General features: G+C 35.9%; 1 protein-coding gene across 3 annotated transcripts in view; it reads right to left on the bottom strand.

The window, feature by feature from the left end:
• LOC117179584 (suppressor of hairless protein-like) overlaps positions 1 to 14,749 on the bottom strand; it is a 220,530-nt gene that overhangs the window by 44,455 nt on the left and 161,326 nt on the right. For 2 of the 3 annotated variants that reach the window (XM_033371540.1, XM_033371541.1), the window contains exon 2: positions 6,278 to 6,648. The exons of the other annotated variant lie outside the window; for it this stretch is intronic. The gene's annotated coding sequence lies outside the window, so the exon portion shown is untranslated. The remainder of the gene's footprint in view (positions 1 to 6,277; positions 6,649 to 14,749) is intronic. 3 annotated transcript variants of the gene reach the window in all.

Here is a 14,749-nt window from a genome sequence, read left to right as displayed (position 1 = left end):
AAACCGTTGCTAAGGCAGGGGCAGATGTGCCATGAACTGAGTCCAATTCATTTTTTATCTCATATGGAGTTAAACCCTTTAAATGAAAATGTTTGACTACCGATCTGAACTCGTTTTTTTTTCATTTTTCTTAACGAACAATTTTTTTTTCAATTGGGTATAAAAACACGTAAACTCAGAAGATGTGGACTGTGACTGCACCATATATCTAGTCGGGAGTGGTGCTGACTGAAAACAGATGATTTGGAGCGATTCGCGCGCCATATGTTGGTCATTCTAAGGACTTATTGAACTACCCTCGTACATAAAATATCAATCTTTGCTATTGAATATACCAATTCTTGTTCTAAAGATATTAAGTTTTCAGGTATATTAAGCTAGCACAACACTATAAAGGTATAGAGATGTAACCTATTTCATAATTAGGGCTCATTTAGGGCTAATTTGGGCCCGTGGTCCTAAATTTTGGGCTCTTTTATTTAAAAAAACAAAAATAGTGTTTGCGCTAGCTTAACGTTAAGCTGGCCGAACATTGCTGTAAAACGTGCTAAAAATGATTTCACGGAAAATTCACCTTATACAATAATTTAGGGCTCATTTAGGGTTCTGGGAATATGATAATAGAGAATAAAAAAAATTGTTTAAACAATTTTTGTATAAATAATTCTAGTAAAAATAAAGTAAACAATTTTCTTCCTTTACCCTATATTAAGGGTCACTTGAGGCTCCATAAATATGGTATTTGAATTTGACAATAAATTGTTTAAACAATTTTTGTTTGAACAAATTTGCCAAAACAAAATCTTTTCTTTTCTCTTGCATAATTTCAGGCTCATTTAAGGCTACTGAAAAATCATCGACCGAAGGTCGCGTGACATTTCCTTTACCCTTTTTTTTTGTTTATACATGGTGTTGTGCCACCTTAACGTTATAAAAAATACATGAAGAAAACAACTAAACCCATTTTTACTCCTCGCATAATTTAGGGCTCATTGAGGACTAATTTGGGCCCGTGGTCCTAAATTTTGGGCTCTTGTATTTTTTGTAAAAAATAGTGTTTGCAATAGCTTAACAATAAGTTGGTTCAAGATTGCTGTAAAACGTTATAAAAATGACTTTACAAAAAATTCACCTTATAGAATAGTTTAGGACTCATTAAGGGCTCTAAAAATATATTAATTAAAAAATTTAAAAAAAAATTGAAACAATTTTTGTTTAAACAAATTTGCCAAAACAAAATATTTTCTTTTCTTTTCTCTTGCATAATTTCAGGCTCATTTAAGGCTACTAAAAAATCAACGACCGAAGGTCGCGCGATATTTCCTTTGCCCTTTTCTTTCTATATGGTGTTGTGCCACCTTAACGTTATAAAAAATACATGAAGAAAACAATTAAACCCCTTTTTACTCCTCGCATAATTTAGGGCTCATTTGAGGCTAATTTGGGCCCGTGGTCCTAAATTTTGGGCTCTTTTATTTAAAAAAAAAATAGTGTTTGCGCTAGCTTAACGTTAAGCTGGCCGAACATTGCTGTAAAACGTGCTAAAAATGATTTCACGGAAAATTTACTTTATTCAATAATTTAGGGCTCATTTAGTGATCTGGGAATATGATAATGGAAAATTTTAAAAATTGTTTAAACAATCTGTAAACAATTTTCTTCCTTTACCCTATGTTAAGTCTCACTTGGGGCTCCATAAATAATGATAATGAAATATGATAATTATTGTATAAGGTGAATTTTGCGTGAAATCATTTTTAGCACGTTTTACAGCAATGTTCGGCCAGCTTAACGTTAAGCTAGCGCAAACACTATTTTTTTCAAAAAATAAAAGAGCCCAAATTTAGGACCACGGGCCCAAATTAGCCTCAAATGAGCCCTAAATTATGCGAGGAGTAAAAAGGGGTTTAATTGTTTTCTTCATGTATTTTTTATAACGTTAAGGTGGCACAACACCATGAATAACAAAAAAAAAAGGTAAAGGAAATATCACGCGACCTTCGGTCGATGATTTTTCAGTAGACTTAAATGAGCCTGAAATTATGCAAGACGAAAGAAAAGAAAATATTTTGTTTTGGCAAATTTGTTTAAACATTTTTTTTAAATTTTTAATTATTATATTCCCAGAGCCCTTAATGAGCCCTAAACTATTCTATAAGGTGAATTTTTTGTAAAATCATTTTTATAACATTTTACAGCAATCTTGAACCAACTTATTGTTAAGCTATTGCAAACACTATTTTTTACAAAAAATACGAGAGCCCAAAATTTAAGACCACGGTTGATGATTTATCGGGAGCCTTAAATGAGCCTGAAATTATGCAGGAAAAAAGAAAATATTTTTTGTTGCAAATTTGTTTAAAAAATAATTGTTTAAACAATTTATTGTAAAATTCAAATACCATATTTATGGAGCCCCAAGGGAGCCTTAACATAGAGTAAAGGAAGAAAATTTTTTACTTCATTTTTACTAGAATTGTTTAAACAAAAATTGTTTGAAATTTTTTTTTATATTTTCCATGATCATATTCGCAGATCCCTAAATGAGCCCTAAATTATTGTTCAAGGTGAATTTTGCGTGAAATCATTTTTAGCCCTTTTTGCAGCAATGTTCGGCCAGCTTAACGTTAAGCTAGCGCAAACACTATTTTTTTCAAATAAAAGAGCCCAAAATTTAGGACCACGGGCCCAAATTAGCCCTAAATGAGCCCTAAATTATGAAATAGGTTACATCTCTATACCTTCATAGTGTTGTGCCAGCTTAAAATACCTTAAGTTTTCATATTCTAATTGTATAGTTTCGTAATTACGCTAGAAATAATTTTTATATTCACACGATTTCCCTAAATCGTAATCGAGTATATCAATTATGAATATTGAAATATCAAGTATTATTAGAAAATTTCTTTCAGTGTACAAGTTCGTGACTTTTTTACGGATAAATTTTTTCTGTGTGTATCAAAATGTTATATTATTATTGTTATTTGTGTCGTGATTCTACCTGATGAAAACGGCAATAACTACTGCAAGTTATTTCGACATTTAAAATACTATGTTTTGCCGAAAATCTCGAATTCCAACAAAACTGCATATTCTATTTTAAGGTTCAGGTAAGTGATTCTCATTCGTGTTTATTGAGAAAAAAAGACAACCCTCTTTTGCGTTGCAAGAAATTATGTTGCGTTTCTGCTATTACCGATTACCTATTTCCTTTTTGCTCTCAAACATTTCATATCATCTTTCTTGCTCTTTTGTTCTGACGTGCTCATATACAGTTTGGCGATAACTGCTTTGGATGGTTTTTATTTTTATTTCTCAAAATATTTATAAATATTTATATTTTTGAATACTCTTAATAAAGTCTGCAAATAATAATTTTTTAAATGCCAGTTTTCATGGAAAAGTGGCTTTTTGAAGTTTAAAATGTTTTTCGCAAGAAATTTATTTTCTATAGGTACTTGTTATGAATTTTCAGCATAATTTTTACCAATTATGTATAAAATATGACACTTTTTTCAAATTTTTTTCCCTGAAAATAAATACAAATATAACACGGTATTGAAAGTAGCATTCATTTTTGTACAATTTATTCACATTCGACATTAACAATTGCATACAAATCCTAATCAGACAAAATTATTAACCAGAAGTATCGCACGAGCCAGATCATTACAAACATTGTTATTTCCAGGACTTGTGAAGTTTAGTAAAGGAATTTATATTGATAAAACATTATGATAAATAGACATTTTTCAAAACCTTCGAGGACAAAGAGCTACAGACTGAGTAACCGGCCCATGGGAATTTTTTTTCGCCAAAATGCAAGTAGCCTATGAAGAAAATTGGAAAGTCAATTTTCTTTAAAATCGCGAAAAAGCATAGGTTATTGCTTTGAAAAAGTAATTTATTAAAAAAATTATTAACTTAAACTAAAATTTGTGGTCACCCCTAAATAGTCAAAAATTTATACTCAAGAATTGTAAGTGATTAACATAAGTTAGGAAATAAGTATACCAGAAAGATAATAAGCAGCTACATGTATTCGAAAAAAGTATAATTTAAAATATTTTAAGTGGCAATGTAATAAAAGCAGCTGCACATCTAATGTAGAATCTTATTAAGAAAACATCAAACTTGATATATTCCTATATTTGACTTTTAGGGACAAAATTAAAGTCAAAAAACAAGATTATTCCCTTTGAGGAATTCTGGAAAGTTTTTTTCTACTTTTCAATATCTTGCACTGCAATTTGAGTGTTTCCGAAAATATAAAGGGGAATGCCCAAAATGGCCTCCGGATCTCGCAAAATGAAACTAATACCAATCGTTTCAGCTCATCAAGATGATAAAAAAAGCATAAAAGAGCAAAGTCGTGCGTGCTCTCATTTCCAAGATATAAGCGAAAGGATGTGCTGAAGTCTATGTACCCACATAACACGCCCCATTAGAGAACAAAATTTCTCTATTCAGTGCTTCAGTTCTCAAAAGAACCAACAGGAGGTGCATGATATAGAAAATATTTATCCGCAGAAGGAGCTACCTCCTTGTGGCGACGGCGGGCAACGAGCTCTGCTCGGCTAAGGAACCTTTTTTTAGAATTAATGCCGTCATGGAGTTATTTACAAAATACGTGATACGTTTAGAGGGGTTTAGAGGGATGGGTGCCGAATCATTGCCTATGTTAAGACCAATGGAAAAAATACATGCAGGGGGGTGGAGAGGGAGTCGGAACGATACCCCTTCAAATAAAGCTAACGTTAGCGGATTCGGTACACGGAGAAACGTTTGCACGGATATAGGCGGGACAGAAAGCGATAGTCGTGACGCGTGCAGTGAAGATTCGTCAGGTGGCGCGCATGCGAGGTAAACGAGCGTTCACGCACTTCCGTACGTCGTGCTTGCTGTATGAGGATTTTCAAGGCCTATCTGCACCCCGTATAGCCGTGCATAAACTGTCCCTCGCGCTGCTCGCAATTAGCAGTCGTTAGAGAAAGCGGTCTCTTTTATGGCGGTGGTCGAAGTCAGTTTTGTACGCAGAGCTCGTGTTTTTTTGGTGCTTCTATACTATTTCAATTTGTTTCGTTAGTGCTTCTATACAATACAATAGTGTTCAACTAAGTATGGATGAGCAAGTAAAGGAAATTTTAAGGTGGTGGGGATTTGACGATCTTTGTTGTTTTTTTCACAGTAAGTACAACGCTGGATCCTAGGCTCGATCTAACCTAAAAAAATGCATGTTTTTGTTTTGTTTTTTAATGTTATAATTGCAATGGCAGATTCTAATCAATGTGGAAATGCTTTTCGGCTAAACTTTTTCTTTTTTGTTGCAATTATACTATAATCTATGGTGTGCATTTTTCTCCTCTGCATGTTTCCTCTTCTTATTTATCTATGGAAATTTTTTGCAGTAAACAGATAAATTATTTGAAATTTAATGAGTTGACTGACTTAGATATAAATAGTATAATACCAGATGCATGTGCAAATAAAATGAATTTCAAAGATTATTATAATGCTTATAAGATGTTGGAAAATTCTGCACGAAATTAACAGTGTGAATATAAATAATTCTACCTACAAAAAAGAGAATGTGATAGTCACAGACATTCAAGAAAATGTAATTGATTTCGGAAAGATACAGAATATATTTGTAGTTGAAACTAATATTGTATTCGATTACATGCCATTTGTTGCAATAGCATTCAATCGGCATATTTATGGATATGGCATTCGTAAATTCAGCGAAAAAACAAAATTTCTTATAAAAATTTGCCAACAGCCACGCCTGCTTTAATGATTAATGTAATGGATATTGAATATGTGATTACTAGATTTTTTCTATAATTTAAAAAAATGTTATAAAAAGTTATGGATTATATTATCGTAATGAGAAGTTGTATTTTTCGCCATCAGTCAAGTTTAGTTTTCTTTTTCTGACGTTACTAATTTTACTAACTGTAATATTAACATAATGGAAAGAGAGAGAGAGAGAGAGAGACTAATTGTAAAGAAATATACAGTCTTAAACCGTTCCACTCATTTCAAGTTATTTATAAATTAATATTCGTATAATTGTACTTAGGACTTCTTCATAAAAAAAAGAATTTGTGAAAAAAAGTTGAACATTATTCTTATATCTTTTTAACCTGTAATTTTTATTTGCTAAAAAAACTTTATTGATAACATTTATTTTGTAAATTGTATAATTTTTAAATATAATATCGATTAATTTTTTTCAATTGACATATTAACCTATTAAATGAATTATTCTATATACCTATTGTACAAAATACTCAATCCTCAGAAAGCGAAGCAGTTCGTGCAAGCAGCGGGAGGGACAGTTTATTCACGGCTATACGGGGTGCAGATGTGCCTTGAAAATCTTCGTGCAGCAAGCACGACGTATGCAAGTGCGTGAACGCTCGTTCACCTCGCATGCGCGCCACCTGACGTGTCTTCACTGCACGCATCACGACTATCGCTTTCTGTCCCGCCTATATCCGTGCAAACTTTTCTTCGTGTAGAGGTTCGCCAGCGGAAAGTCAGTTACAATCTCCTCCCCAATCAGAATCCGCATCTGTGGCTTCTATTGGTGAAGAGCTGGCTATCGGTGGAACCCAAGGAGATTTCTGCGCTCGGTTGAGATATCTTTAAAGAAAAGGAGCAGATATTTATTGCTAGATTTAGCCAATTCGGATTTACGAGAATTTGTCAATCAAAATAGTGTCAAGTAATTTGCAGAACGTAATATATTTTTTGATTCAAGTAGCAAATCTCGGCTTAAGGCGATTTCAAGGTACCACATCATACTGGTCTCTCGGGTATATTTACATTGAATAGTGTATGAACTCTGTCGCGCCCTACTATGGAGGTCGAGTCGAAGGCGCTATACCGTGTTACAATTTTTTGGTAATTACAATGCAAAGTAACGTACGTTACTACGCGTTGCTTTAAGAAAATTGTTTATGATATTGATACTAAATTAAATAGGTATGGAGTAGAATTGCCAACGAAACATGCGGTTTGATTTATTTTTTATTTACCGAAATTTTTAACCATTTGCATACTTTTTTTATAGGCACTTAATCTTTTTAGCAGAAAATTCATTTGTTTTGTTCAAATTCAACTATTTCGTTAAAAATGTATTTTATTTGCTTAAAAACTGATTTCTTCAACCGTAAATCAAACTATTTCGTTGAAAATGTATTTTATTCGATTAAAAACTTATTTATTTAACAAATAATGAAACTATTTTATTGTTTGCTTTATATTTATTTCTTTTAATTTCAAATTCATCTATTTGGTTGAAAATTGGTCTTTTTTGGTATAAAATAAATTTTTTGGTTGAAAATTAGTTTTTTAACCCTGCGTGGTCGCACATGGGTCAATTTGGACCCCAGCGAAATTTCACTTTGAAATTCCCAGCAAATTTTGATCAAATAACCAATTTATAAAAACAAATGTAATAACTTCTGTACTTAAAGAAAAATGGGTCCACATTCTAGAAAGATTACAAAGTATACCCAGTGTGAGCGCGGAAGTAGTGAAATTACTGTGCGACCGCGCAGGGTTAAAAGTGAAAATCAATTTTTTAAACCAACAATTTAAATACATTTTTTTTCTAAACTGTCTATTATTAAGGAATTTTCTGTAACACTAGCCAGTGGTGAGATTGAGTGGGGGTGTGGCTGTCTCGTCAAGACTCCAATTTTGGCTGTTGACCTGAGTGCGGAATAATTTGACCATTAGTATAATTTTAAACGTTAGAGGAGAAAGTTATACTAATACGAATTGAAATGGAGTTCCTGCAAAGTGCAATTAAGTTACTAAAGTACATTTCAACCGTTGGTGTGGTTAAATTTATACTAATGTATAATTTGCTTCCGGAAACTAAAAAATGCGATGAATGCGACAGGACGTTTCATTTCACTACAAATAGTCGAAATCAGGACGTAATTTATCGCTGTGAGGCTAGAAAGTGCCGCAAAAAAAGTGGTAGGAAGGGAACATTGTTTAACATCGCCTTAAATATAAAGCTCTTTCAGAATCAGATTCATTTGCGATGTTTGCTGATTGACTTACACAGATTTAAAGGAGCCAACAAGCAACTCATCTTTACCAGAAGGTACCATTAATCTGACTCTGTAAAAAGTGAAAGCGTCTCACAAAAGCTGCGTTTTTTTTTGCACATCATAAATCCTTTATATAATACTACAGGCCGTCAGAGATCAAGTCCTAGTTAACCCCCGCTTTTTCTTACCTCAAGGGTCACCTTGTTGCGATAACAATCTTTCAGATGAACAGTAGAGGCTTTTATCACAAACATCAGCAAATTGTATTTACAATCAAAGTCATATCAAAGACATGGTTGACTCACTCTTAAAACCGCCAAGGGCAAAACCTTCCAAGTACAGCACTAGAACTTTATTTTGTAAAACTGCATAAGGGTGAAACTGATGAGAGGTTATCCTCACTGTTTAAAATACCTCGTTTATCAACGGAGTGATTAGTGGATAAAGCGAGGAACTATTTGCTGAAAGATTTTGTTTCTCTCTACTAAGGTTTTTCTCGAGTAGATCGAGAGGAACCTCTGATCAAACCGTTTGTTGCTGTCGCAGCCGATGGATATATTTTAGAAGTATTTGGCCGCTTTCCCGCTAACACATCTGATGCAACAATAATGCTTGAGCTCTTTACATTAGTATAGCTAGGCCGATACTAGGCCACTAGCCGACAGATGGAGTCATCGTCGCGTCGGTAAAGTGAGGAGCAATTAGCAAAGATTGCTTACAGTCCACTGGAAAAGTTTGGTCCTGTTCCGTGCTAAGAAACTAGCCGACGGCTACAAGGTCACTTACGGACACATGGCGCGACCGTTGCAAGTTACCAACACCAACAGATTACGCCACTGATAAAGGGTTGGTTATATCCTGTGCTAAGTTACTGGCAGTCAGAGAGAGAGAGCAATGTTACCATACCTTATAAATCAAGGGTAAATAGCTGCCAATAAGGGAAAGCACCTCTGTAGAATTAGTCTGTACTTTCTTATAGCAGTAATATCAACAGTCGGTAATGCGTGTATCAACCGTTAAATTGATTTTCTACCTGCCCATACACACTTACCGACAAACTGGGTGTTGCTACATTGCGTCATGTGCGCGCGCCTGTACTTTCTCAATGTCCACGGGTGTACCTCTGTTTCTACAGGTGCCATGCGAAGAAGAGATCAGTGATCTACTTCACTTACGTCAACCCAACTAATACTGTAGCTTAATCACCTACATTTCCTTAATTAAAATTTCCAGTGCTTTATCATGCTCGTTGGTGATTAAATTTAAATTTGAGCAAAATTAAGTAAATTAAACGGAAAAGCTTACATAGTAACTTAAACTAATTAATAAATATTAAGAACATTGATTAAACACTAAAATTTAATTCAATTATTTTCATAATTTTTTACAATTTATTTGATATTTTGAAATTCAAGATTATATCGTCCACCCAGATATTTCAATTGTAGCTTCTCTGCAGCAGCAGCTTCCTGCATTTTCCCCAGAACTTTCACGAACCTAGTAGGTAGGAAAGTATTAAATGTACGTTCTAGCTCCACAATGATCTTGGTTTCATACTTTGTCTGCACTTGCTGGATCTTTATCTCTGCATACCCTTTCTTTAGAGTCAGGTCGGACAGCGGTCTCGTTGGTAGGTAGCCTTACATTAGACCACTGGCATTGATCTTCTGCAGGTCCATTTCTTCAGAGATTTCACGTCTTTTCCAAAGCAACTGAAGAGGCTGAATAAAGAAATCCTAATATAGACGCGCTCTTATAAGCAGAAATCCCCACTGTGATAGCGACCACTCCAACTCTGCGCATGCGTAGTATTTTAATGGGGGATCCCTCCTCTTATTCGATAAAACCCCAATGTCATTACTTCCTTTAAGCTAAATTCAACACAATAGAGGTAGTAATGTTTGCGCATGCGCAGTTAGATCAAAGTAAATTTTTTTAGGATATTCAATAATAAGCAAAGTAGCTAATTTTCACTTTAAAAACATCTAACTACAAACTAATGTTTACTTAAAATATCTAACTTAAAATTAATAGGAGAGGAAAATTATGAGTGGATAAACATTTAATATTTAATTAAAAAATCCATTTATTAAAATTAAAATCATTGTAACCTATTTTTTTACAAGAAAATTTGGATTTCATTATCAAAATCTTTTGTTGTATAATTAGTATCTACTTCGTCGACCAAAATATTGCTCGTTGTACAATTACTAGGTCTATTTAGAACCCAATTTTTTAATATTATACCATTATTTACAGCACAATTAGAGGTGCGATACGTATGATGTGTGCATGAAGGTAGTGAGGAATCAAATGTAATTTTTTTATCGAAGGACAATTTAAATTTTCCAAATTTTGAAGATTATTTACATATTTTTCTAACCACCTTTCATTTTCAAGACCTTTGACGAAGATTTTTCGTGCAGTCATCAATGTTTCTTGAAGTATAGATCTAACTTCTTCGTAGGGTATGTCACCACCAGTCGAGTTTATTCCATTGAAATTGTGTGTTAATTATATATTAGTGCTTTTATATCTTCCAGATAGTCAACTCCAGTTGCAGGTTGGTTCGAAGAGGAAGACTAGGGGAAGAGAATCTTCTTGGAGAGTGATGATGGCTAGCTCCTTAAAGATAAAGTCGTTGTAAGGACTTTTGAAGCCCTGAACGTCTACAATGAAATCCATCTCGACTGCGATTGATTTTTTCAGCCAAATGTAGTTCTTTTGTACTCTGGTTCAACCTACACCCCTCAATATTACTCTGGCACTTCCAATTATTTCTGAACAGCGTCAGTAATGGGCATATATCGACCTATTCGATCGTGTATGATTAGACAATAGCCTGCTTTATTGGCAGGAAAATTATTACTTGATTCGAATTCTAACCGCACATCAACTGAACTTTGTTTCAAAAACTCATTTTGTTTAGAGCAGTCAATTACAATAATTACACTCTTTTCCATAGTACGAAGATAAAAAATTAGTGTACATCTCATACACTAATGAAAAGTGATTTTGATTAAAAGTTTAAATTTAAATTATAACTTTATGTAGTATAATTATTAAACCTTCAGGTGCTGGTATGTCCAACATTTTTAGATCGGTCAATCCCAATACCATTCAATTCATTTCGAATTTCATCAAATAAAATGCAGATAGCATTACCAATTAGGTTTGTTTCTGTCACAAATGTATTTTCATCAACCTAAACTAATTTTCCATCTATGTGTAATAAGCTTTTATTTGGCAAAATGCATAAATCTTGATGTTACACTGCAATTCGTATCTCGTCACTGTTGTTATAGAATGATGAAGCATACGGTTCGAGGGCATGAACCTCACAGTGTGATATAGTGCTATAGTGCTATAGTGGCTTACTTATATAACTTGCACCAACTTTACGAATGTAAACGATACCCATCACGTTGATTTTAAGTGTAATCGGATAGTTATGGTCTCTCCTCGAAAATTCACCAATTCTCCGTCTTAATCAATTATGCGGTTGGGAAAAATTCATGAATTATATGAACTCTTTGATCATTAATATATGTTTAAGAATAGGTACCGGTAAATCTGATATATGAACCTTATTAGCTTCAAGAACACGTTATGTGAATCTCAGCAGATTTCCAATAGAATCTTTTGGTTTAAAATTAACTTCACGGTTGCTCTATATTTCACTACGAAACGTACTATTGTTTGGTTTAATGTTTACTATAGCATTATTATCCAAATTCTTTTGCACATATTTTTCAATTTCACCACCATTTGCTGATACTGTTACAACAGAAAATTATCTCTTCATCATAGATCTCTGTATATATTTCTCAATATCTTCTATTTCATAACTGCCAGGGGGTATGATAACCACCTGATTACCAATATAAAATTTATTCTTTCCTTCATGAACGTTAGGAATTGAATTAAATTTAAGTAGCTCAACCAGACCAGATGCATAATGTTTATTTTGCAAGAGTTCTATTTGTGGAAAGTATTCTGTCTCAAGCACAGATGGGTTGCCTGAAATAGCCAAAGTGAACGATTTAGCCATGATGATGTCTTTTTCTATACCGATTGCTTGCAAGCAATTACACCAAACTCGCTTTCAGTCGCCCATTTCGGGTCAGTTTAATTGCCTATTTTCGGCAGGAGTATTGTGCGCCCTTCCACCAACCACTCCGGAATCGGCTCTTCCCACTTCAAATATAAGGTGAAAATACGGGCTAAATGCTGATGGGTTGAAGAAAAATTTTTCCACCAGAAGGTTTTAATACAATTTGGTCCCGGTGCGGAATAGTTCTTCATTCCTCTTAATACTTTTTTCACCTCCTCGGTAGTGATGGGTGGGCATTCTTTGTCAGGTGTTATGAGGGCAACACATAACTCCTTGAAGCTATTTATATTTGCTGAGTCTTCGTCCAGTCTATGCTGTACTTCGTAGACTTCTCTCCAAAATACTTCGACCTCCTCTGGTTCGGGTGAGTGTTCGACAGTAACTGGAGGGTCTTGGAAGAGGCAAGATGGATGAGAGAGAAACTGTTGATTTTCTCTGACGCACCTCTCCCTCTGCTTTAGAATTCTCTTAGCGTCAGATAGTATCCGTATTCTCCCAACAATATGCTGCCTGATGGTCAGCAGCTATGACTTGTTAAGTGTGTGATAACGGGTCCGGAGTTCGCGCGCGAACTTTCGAACCTTGGCGGTAAAATTCCTGCCAGATGTGATGTAGTCAATCACACACTGAATGCGGGACGCGTCCTGTCTTGCCAAGCCTATCTTTATGGAAAGTTGATGCATTCGTCTTTTGGTCTTATGATCAACCGTTGGTTTTGTTTTATGGTTCGCATCGGCCAAAGCTGTCGCTGCATTATACACACAATAATTGATTGCCCAGAGGTCAGCTTCTCCGGAAAAATGTCCACGAAGCTCGTCATCCATTTCAGTCAGATCTTTAGGCTTGACAGAAACCTTGGTGATGATGTTTCTCCGGGTCGTATTCTTTCTCCGGGTATCGCTCTTTCTGTATTGAATGCCTGACCGCGGTTGGTATTAGTGTCGCCTCTCTTTCTCTGTTGTCGGCTTGTTCTAGATGTGGCAGAGTAGGCGTTCCGCTTACATAGCCCCTTTTTCGGAGTAGTTCAGCATGGTTTCGCAGACGTTGCTGCGAAAAGTGCGATAGCTCCGGGTGTTTCTCGCACAACAGAGCATGCAGCTGTGCCATGTAACCCCGTTCAGAGGCCACACTCGCATCCTAGCACTCTAGCAAGTCGTGATTCAGTCGCTCCGTCCACCCAAAGGTCGCGAGATCCCGCCGATCCATCGCATTGAATCCATTTTCATTGGCTCTCCCAGCTCTAGATTGATCGGCATTGTTGGCCGACCCATTGTCGGGAGCCCTGCGCGTTCTGTTGTTTTGAACCGCACTTACTACAACTATGTTTGGTGTTGTCATTGTTGTTCCCACGAGAAGCTAGGGAAAGGGGTACGTCCATCCTTGTAGAGCCCCGCATGCAAGGATAAATCTGCGTACTCTGAGAGGTTTCCCGGTATCCCAGAGTCACTGTTCTAGACACCTCACCCAGGTGCCATTCAGCTTTCGGCACGGTTTTCACACCTCCGCTTGGGGGTTAATTCCTTCGAAACCACCCCTGGACAATTGTCCTCGAAGAAAGTACAAGGTCACTCATGTATTTTACATGGACGATCTTAAGATCTATGCTAAAAACAAAGAGCAGCTACATTTAGCTGTAGGGATTGTCGAACGATATACTAAGGAAATTGGAAAGGAATTTGGGTTAGACAAATGCGCCAAGGTTTATTTGAAGCGAGGAAAACTTAATGGCATCCCTGAATATTCTAAGCTCGTTGATAGAAGTGCTATACGACACCTTTGCGCTGGAGAGAATTATACATACCAGGGCGTGCCACAGAGCCGCATTCAGGATGTGACATCTATAAAGTATATTATCCGAAGCAGATCTGCAACGAACATGCTTGCCGTCCCGGTACTACTCTATTCATTTGGAGTAGTTCCATGGACGAAGAACGAGCTCAGATCTCTTGATATCGGGACAAGAAAGGTTATGCACATGAACAAAAGCATGCATCTCAAGTCTTCCGTTCCGCGACTGTACATCTCACGCCCTCAAGGGGATCGCGGAATATTGAGTCTTGAATGTCTTCACAACAGGATTATTCTGCATACGGCACATAGAGTTGCAAATGGAAGAGACACTCTTCTTAAAATGGTCAGGAATCACGAAGAAGTGGGCAAACGAGCATTTCTATACAAAGCAGCGGAGGAGGCTGCTGAAACAGTCGGACTTGACTTCAGTATTAGGGGTGAGCAAAATACATGAAATCTAATCTATCTCGAGTACTCACTCCTGAAAGCCCGGATTAAGAAAGCACAAGAGAAAAACTTTCGTGAACAGCTCCTCGATAAGAGGATGCACGGTATCTTCCACAGAAATGTGAAGGATCAGTCAATGTCTTGTGAGCTAACGTTTGCTTTCTTTAAATCGCCCGGATTGAAGTCTGGTACAGAGGGCTTTATTTTTCCATGCCAAGACGGGGTCATTTTCACCTTAACATACCGTCGCCACATTTTGAGCCAAGACATTCCCGATGATAGCTGCAGGGCGTGCCATGCACACCCCGAGCATTTAGCTCACATA

The sequence above is a fragment of the Belonocnema kinseyi genome, chromosome 9 (assembly GCF_010883055.1).
Source record: "Belonocnema kinseyi isolate 2016_QV_RU_SX_M_011 chromosome 9, B_treatae_v1, whole genome shotgun sequence".
Taxonomy (NCBI): Eukaryota; Metazoa; Arthropoda; class Insecta; order Hymenoptera; family Cynipidae; genus Belonocnema; species Belonocnema kinseyi.
This window is presented reverse-complemented; position numbering and strand designations above follow the sequence as displayed.